Genomic DNA, 8684 nt, shown 5'->3' with positions numbered 1-8684 from the left:
TTGAAGTTGCTTTTACAGCACCAAAGACTTAATCATTCATTTTCTATATTAAAAAGTAGCTGCTTTTTTGCATGGACCTCAAGTATACTGTAGTATAGAGGTGGAATTTAAGGAAAGGTATTAAGCAGGCTATGTTTTAGCTTATGGGCAAGTAATAAATTATATTATGTATCTTGAATGTATCATAGATAAGCTGCTATATAACCATTGCCACTTCAGATAGCTGTGAAATTAGGTGATTAACTAGTTGGTACCTAACCTTCTAATTTCTGTGTAAGTCTAATTACATGAAATAGAAGTGGGGGTTTTGATTTTTTACTTTGCTTTTCTGTTTGGAATATCATTGAAACTACTGTATTGTAAATGACGGAAAATAATTGCATATGTTAAAGAAATAAATTGTATAAAATGTTTTTCTTCAAAAAAATAAATTGTATAGCCAAAAAAAAAGAAAACTAATAAAATTTTAAATAGTTTTAGGTTATTCTAGAATTCAAAAATGCAGAAAGTTGCCATAATCATTATCATATTATCCAAACACCTTTCCTTCCAAAGGATAATAGTGATCAGACTTGGGCAGCACGTGCATTCATTGTCTGTTCTATACTTGGCAGGGTTGTCAAATGGCAGAGAAAATGTCTATCAGAAGCCAGCAACTATTTTCTTCTTCACTTGACACAGTGTCTGGGTCATTTATCTAGAAAGGACACTATTGCTTTGACACATATGCTCTGTAGGTATCCTGTGCTCCTTAATTTCTCACAGTGAAACTGGGAAGAGAGTAGTAGTAGCATTCAGCCATTCTTCCAGGAAAAAAACAAAACAACAAAAAACCAGAAAGAGAGAAGGATCATTTACCATCCATGACTGGTGTATATGCATCTTTTATAAAATGAGTCATTGTTAAGAAATTGAAACTAGAACTGAGTCCATGACTCAGCAAATTATTTTGACGTAATAGATATTACAAATGTGTTACACTTGCAGTAAATCCTTTTTTAGAATGACTTTTTCCTGGAGAATAATTACTACATAACGCTTTCTTATTATAATGCTGGTTCTAATCTTACAGGAACCTTAGGTACTCAGTCTTATGATAATACATTTCTTACCACTCTTTTCCTGTTAACTTTCATCTCACTGAATGCCATTCTCTTTCCTTTGAGTTATATACATATATTCGTGTGTGTGTTATTTATTTTTTATATAATTCATTGTCGAGTTAGCTAACATACAGTATAAACAGTGTACTTCTGGCTTTGGGAGTAGATATATATGACTCATCACTTACATAAAACACCCAGTGCTCATGCCAACAAGTGCTAGTGTCCTTCTCAATGTCCATCAACCATTTTCCCCACCCCCCCAACCCCCTTCCACCCTGCTTGTTTTCTATATTTAAAAATCTCTTATGTCCATATATTCTTAAATATTTATATAAAATTTCTTTTAGTAGTTTAAGCACAAATTACAAAATAAAAGCTAATCTTAAACCAATCTCAATCTTCAAAAGTTCAAGGCCAATCAGCTTTGCCATATTAATATTAATATTGCAGTAACAGGTATCTATGATGTTTTACCAGTAAGAAAATGACATAAAATTTTATAGTACACTACATTTATTCTCTTAGAAAGTTCTCAAAGTGTATTTTTTTCTTTCTTACTAGTAACTAAAATATCCAAAAAATGGGATCTACTTTGTGTGAACAGAGTTCTCCATCAGGCAGGGCTCCACACTCCAATAAAGACAGCCAGAAGGAAAGTGGCAAGCGCAAAGCACTCTACTAAAGTGAAAGTGCTCTCTCAAGGTGGGAGAGCAGGCAGGTTCTGAGAGGTGGAACCACAGCTAGGTTGTTTTGGGACTGGGTATTTTTGGGTCACTCTGGCGTGGGAGAAGCTGTGAGGTATAGTCTCTGTGAGGGATGGTCTCTCATGGAGGTTGCTTCCTATCATTTGGGAAATTCTTCCTATAGGCTGAGATGGGGAGTTTTTGAGTATACAAGGTTTGTACCAGAAACTTCTTGGCAGCCTTTCTCTTTGGGGGTGGAGGAGGCTTTACCCACAATGCAAAGGCATTATTAGGAATGTAGGGGTTACCCCAGGCAGAGGTAAAGAGGAAAACTCAAGCTCTGCATCTTTATCTCTTGATCTTCTGGCCCTAAGACCTTGGAAGCCACAGGTCTAGATGTTGTGCCACTGGGCTTTAAAGTGTAGCTTATTGGTCACCTTCCTTGCCTCCAGCTAATGTCTCCATCTCGCCCCTTCAAGGACTTGGGACTCTGCCTCAGGCGTTCTTCCACTGCTCAAGTCTAGCTTCTCCCTAACATTTTTATAGCACCAAAAGAAGAAAGACCTAACAGTTTGTAGAATTAGGCAACACAACAAATACAGTTCTAGGGATTCCTAACTCCAGTTTATATCAAGTTTTCTTTATTTTTTCCAGAATACATTCTAGAAACTCTTTGGGCAAGAATTTGAAATTAGACTCTGTATTAGTTTTCTGCTAATACCATAACAAATGGCCAAAAATTCAGAAGCCTAACACAACGCAAATTTCTAGGGTGCCAGGGTGGTTCAGTTGGTTAAGTGTCTGACTTCAGCTCAGGTCATTATCTCATGATTCGTGGGTTAAGCCCCACATTGGGCTCTGTGTTGACAGAGCTTGGAGCATACTTCAGATTCTATGTCTTCCTCTCTCTCTGTCCCTCCTCCACTTGCACTCTGTGTGTCTCTCTCTCAAAACAAAATAAACATTTAAAAAATTAGAAAAAACTTAAAAAATGAAAATTTCTTATTTTATAGTTCTATTATGTCAGAAGTTTTGCATGGGACTAACTGGACTAGAATCAAGGTGTCAGCAGTGATGATTTCCTTTTTGGAGGCTCTAGGGGAGACTGATTTCTTCCTTATCTTGCTTCCAGAGGCCACCTGCCGTCGTCAGATCAGATGTGCCTCTGCAAAGCCAGGATCACATCCTAACTTTCTTCTGCCCCACCGTCCACTTTTGAGGATTCTTGTGGTTACTTTGGACCCACATGAATAATCCAGGAGAACTTTCCTATTTTTAAATCAACTCGTTAGCCATTTTAACTTCATCTGTACTCTTGATTTCTCTTTTGTCATGTAGGTTAAAATGTTTAAAGATTTCAGGCACTTGGACATGGATGGCTTGGAAGGGAGGTGGGGAGGAACATTATTTGTCTACTACCATCTTAAGCAAGTTTCAAGCTTGCTTTTGTTTGCAAACTTAGAGAGCTTTAAGGAGAGCTATATCAGAATGAGGAATACTACAATTCCAGAAAACCACCATCAGTAGGGAAAATATTTTATGAAAAGCCTGAGTGTGGTTCAATCTCCTGTGGAGGAGAAAAAGGCTACATCTAAAAGAATCCTATCTGTAATGGTTTCAGGACTTATATAGCCTTTGTATCATACACGTGCACATTTCTTTAAAAATAAATTTATTCTAGGGCACCTGGGTGGCTCAATCAGTTAAGCATCTGGCTCTTGATTTCAGCTCAGGTCAAGGTCGCACAGTCGTAGACTCAAATCCCACATTCGGCCAATCAACTATGCTGAAGCATTGTATCTGACTAGTGCTGATGATCTATTTCCTGTTTCCTTTTGTATTCAGATGCAGCTTTCATTCGGACTCATACTTCTAGAGATATTCACAAATTAGCACGCTCTTTGTAGAGCTGCACAGGTGGCTAAGGATTACAGCCTATTATTATTTATGAAGGCATACCTCTTAAGATAGTAAGATTGAAAATTTTATTTAAGTTTGCTAGCCAAGTTTTAACTGTTAAATATTTAGGCATATGGTCTATAGAGTCCATTCGTACTTATGACTCTGCAAATTTCAGAGGCAGCTTTGCAATACTGCTCCAGATGATCAGCTTTTGAAAAACCTTCTAATAAGAAGTGGAGGTGAATTTTCCTATTTAATCAAGAAAAGGAATAGAACCCAAAATCAGAAATCAGGTCAAAAGACATAGAAGTTGAAGGTTTTCAGAGCTTTATGCGGCAACATTAATTTTATATGAGAAAATCTTATCTACATGAAATTGTTAAAAATAAAAATAAAACACTTTGCTGACTTAGGACTATAGCATTTATAAGTGGTGAAGAAGAAAAGAATTTACCTAAGCAACTTTGGAAGACAATATTTTGACTATCAGATTCAGGACTATCAGACTGTCATATTGACCACCCGATGCTTAAGAGCTACCACCAATCAGATTTACTACCTACATTTTTATTCTATTTTTTATCAAAATTATTTATCAAAATTATTTATCTGAGACATATTATTTCTACTAAGGAGAGAAAGGGAAAAAACAGGTGACATTGGCTGAACACTTGTTTGGGGCCAGGTATTGTGCAAATGACTAGAGAACTGTCTAATGATTTGGGATGCCTGGGAGGCTCAGTCAGTTAAGCATCTGACTTCAGCTCAAATCATGATCTCACAGTTCATGGGTTCAAGCCCCGAGTCAGGCTCTGTGCTGACAGTGAGCTCAAGCCTGGAGCCTGCTTCCGATTCTGTGTGTCCTTCTCTTTCTGCCCCTCCCCTGCTCATGATCTGTCTTTGTCTCTCAAAAATAAATAAAAGTATTAATTAAAAGTCATTTAATGTTTTAACATTACTCTAAAAGGTCTGCTAGTATTCTGGATCCTACCAGTGGTGAAATTGAAACTGGTAAGGAAACCAGATTATGTGACTCCATAGTGCATGTGCTTAAGCACTGCTCAGCCTTCATCTCAGTCCTTGTAATCTGTAAACTCTGAGGAGCCTCATTTCCCTTATTTAGTCAGGAAACTCTCATTGGCTAGGATGATTGCATATCTCTGTAAAACTAGTTCCAGTGCTCACTTGTCTGCATAATTTCCAATATTGCCTCCACCTTTCCTCTTAAACTTTATAAGCTTTGGATGACCAATCATATGGCTACTCTGAACTATTTCTTCATTAACATCTATATATTTTACACCTTGATATTGTGGTGATATTGTCCACCCAACATGGATCAGAAGCTCTCCTTTTCTTTAGCAAGTCAATTTCTTCATCTTTTTCAGTAGAGAGCTTGACCAAAGATTTTCATGGGAAGTATTTGATTAATAATAATAATTATTATTATTATTGCATGTATATACATATACATATATACCACAATAAAATTTAAAAATATTCGTTTTGTATCATAAAATAAATGTCTCATTGAGTGATAATTAAAAAATAATTTCCGAGTTCTATGTGTCTCTGTAGCTCATCTTTTTTTTTTTAATATAATTTATTGTCAGGTTAGCTTACATACAGTGTATATGGTGTGCTCTTGGCTTCGGGAGTAGATTTCCATGATTCATCACTTACATAAAACATCCAGTGCTCATTTCAACAAGTGCCTCCCTCAATGCCCATCACCCATTTTCTCTGCCCCACCTCCACTCCCTTCCACTCTCAATTTGTTCTCTGTGTTTAAAGTCTCTTATGGTTTGCCTCCCTCTCTGTTTGTTAACTGTACATATTTTTTCTTTCCCTTCCCCTGTGGTTTTCTGTGAAGTTTCTCAACTTCCACATATGAATGAGTGAATAGGATATCTGTCTTTCTCTGACTGACTGATTTCACTTGCATAATATCCTTCAGTTCCATCATGTTGTTGCAAATGGCAAGATTTCATTGTTTTTCATTGCCAAGTAGTGTTCCATTAAGATCTTGTGAAAAATGAAGAAACAAAACAGTTCTCATTGAGGGGGAAAAAAAGATTTTCTTAATATTTTATTTATAAATAGGGGCACCTGGGTGGCTCTGTCAGTTAAGAGTACAACTTCATCTCAGGTCATGATCTCATAGTTCATGGATTTGAGCCCCACATCAGGTTCTGTGCTGACAGCTCAGAGTCTGGAGCCTGCTTCGAATTCTGTGTCTCCCTCTCTCTCTGCCCCTCCTTTGCTCATGCTCTGTTTCTCTCTGTCTCAAAAATAAATAAACATTAAAAAATAATTTTAAAATTTTTATTTATTATTTATTATGGACATAGAATAGTATAATCAAAAATGCCTTCAACAGCATTTTTATTACTGTTTTTATAGCAAACACAAAAGGATCTTTCACTTGATTCATATTTTGAGATGAAATCGGAAAAAATCCATGCCATTAAACACTATTCAGTATTTTATTTATATTTTTGATTCTTTGTCAAGACTAGCAGTAGGACGAGTGTTCTGCCTACTCAAATATTTGCTGGAATGATTGGAACTCCACGGACAGGCATCTCCAACTAATCAGTGGAAAGGATCATTGATAAAAGATGCTCTGATGGCAGAAAATACAAGTAGATCTAATGTTTGGCTAAGAACCCTTTTTGATCTTTCTCTTTATTTAAATTCTGAGCATGCTGTAGATCATCCACCAAAACCTGATATAAGAAATAGCAGCATTTTCTCCTGCTCAGAGAAAAGAATCAGTGTGGAAACAGCTGAAAATACATATTTATAAAATATTGTACCAAGCATGCAGTACAAAAAAATGACTTTTTTTGTCCTAATGAGGAGTTGAGCAATATTATACAACATTAAATTATCTTGAAATATGGATAGTTTACTTTTAATATGTGATGACCTATTGTTAAGCTTTTGAATTATTATGTCATATGAAAAAAAATAGGAGTAGACCCAGGTGGAGACTGGATATTATATATAAGAAGTTCACAGGGAATATAACTAATCAAGAGGTGTGAAACAATTGAATTATTATTTGAAGCTAAATGATTACCTTTTAAAAATAGCCTTCCCTGTATCTGAAAAAAATTCACTGTGCCACTTCAGCTCTAATAGACTGCAACAATACATTTTCCTCCCAGGATAAGAAAATAAAGAAAACAGACACATAAAACTTCCAAACTGAAAAGAGTTATCTGATGATCAACATTTTATTAAATAATTTTTAAAAACATATCTTTAAAAAAATTTTTTACACTTAAATCTGTTACTAAAGATACTTCACTCTAGGAAGTAAGTTATCACTCCACATATTTTGTTTCAATCTACAGGTTTTAGTGTTCATTATGAATATAGTCAGTATGCCTATTTAAGTATAATTTCAGTATATTTCAAGTATATTTTGAAATAACAATTTAACTATAATTTATGTAAAACATCACTTTTTTTGCAAGAGAATGCAGTAAACAGCATTACACATTCTTATAGATACTTAAAAAAAATAAGGAAAACAGAGGAGGAAGAAAGGAAGGGAGGAAGAAAAGAAAGTGAAAGGAAAAATAGCTAAAACAAATTAAAATTCAGATGTGTAAGTCACCGTGTAAACCCACACAGATATATCTAGCATATGTAATAGAGTAACATTTTTGATACAAAGATAGAACTTATTCTAAAATTCTAAGATAACTGAAAGAGAATTGAACATTTTAGTTATTACATGTACATGAAAGGCATGAGTAACAGAAATGACAGTGCCTCTGCAAACTTTCATATACATAAAAAATGCACCGTTTCAGAAAGGGTTGAGAAACACTACAGCACAGAGAAAATAGCCCAAAATATTCTGAAAAAGAAAAATAATATTGAGTACTACCAGGTGTTAAAATATAATTAGTTTAAACATATAGAATCTGGATGTTATCAATACATCAGAAAAAATAACCTCACTTATAATGAAATTTGAACAAGTTAATGTATTTTGCTGATATAATGTCAAATATTGAGATGAATTATGTTTTATGTGGAAGTAACTATAGTATCAAATTCTACAGATTTTCATAAAGTTAATTTGGTAATATGGATAACAATTATTAAAAATGCACATACTGTCTAGTGGCACCTGGGAGGCTCAGTCAGTTAAGCATCTGACTTTTGTTTTTGTCTCTCAGCTCAGGTCATGATCTCACAGTTGTGGGTTCGAGCCCCATATCAGGCTCTGTGCTGACTGCAGATCCTATCTGTGATTCTCTCTATGCCTTTCTCTCTGCCCCTCCCCCAATTTTGCTGTCTCTCTTTCAAAATTAATAAATAAACTTAAAAACATGCACATACTCTCTGACCCAAGAATTGCATTCCTAATAATTTACCTTCTACAAATGTATATAAACATTTAGATAAGAATACAAGAATTTCTATCACCATATTTTTTATAATAAAAAGTTGAGAATAAATTAATACTCAGTATTAGATAATTTATTAAATTTTATTTCTTCAATGAAACATGCTGCTATTAAAAGTGAGTTTTATTATATCAGTATATAATAATGAACATTCTTTATACTGTGAATTTATTTTATAATGTGTATGTTTGTACCTTATATAGAGATTACATATTGAATACATATACTATTATATATAATATATATTAATACAGTGTATATTACACATATATACTATTATTAGTGCTATTATATATACAGGTACATAGCACATTTTAATATTATTCATAAGTGATCAAAATGTATAAGAATTTTATATATTTGAAAATGTTTATAAATTTATATTTATTTTTGAGAGAGAGTGTGGGAGAAGGGCAGAGAGAGGGGGAGACATACAATCTAAAGCAGGCTCCAGGCTCTGAGTTGTTAGCAGAGAGCCACACGGGCTCAAACTCAAGAACTGGGAGATCATGATCTGAGCCAAAGTCAGATGCTCAACTGACTGAGCCACCTAGGCACTCCCT

The sequence above is a fragment of the Suricata suricatta genome, chromosome 1 (genome assembly GCF_006229205.1).
Source record: "Suricata suricatta isolate VVHF042 chromosome 1, meerkat_22Aug2017_6uvM2_HiC, whole genome shotgun sequence".
Classification (NCBI taxonomy): domain Eukaryota; kingdom Metazoa; phylum Chordata; class Mammalia; order Carnivora; family Herpestidae; genus Suricata; species Suricata suricatta.
The sequence above is the reverse complement of the archived record's forward strand: the minus strand, read 5'-3'. Positions refer to the sequence as shown.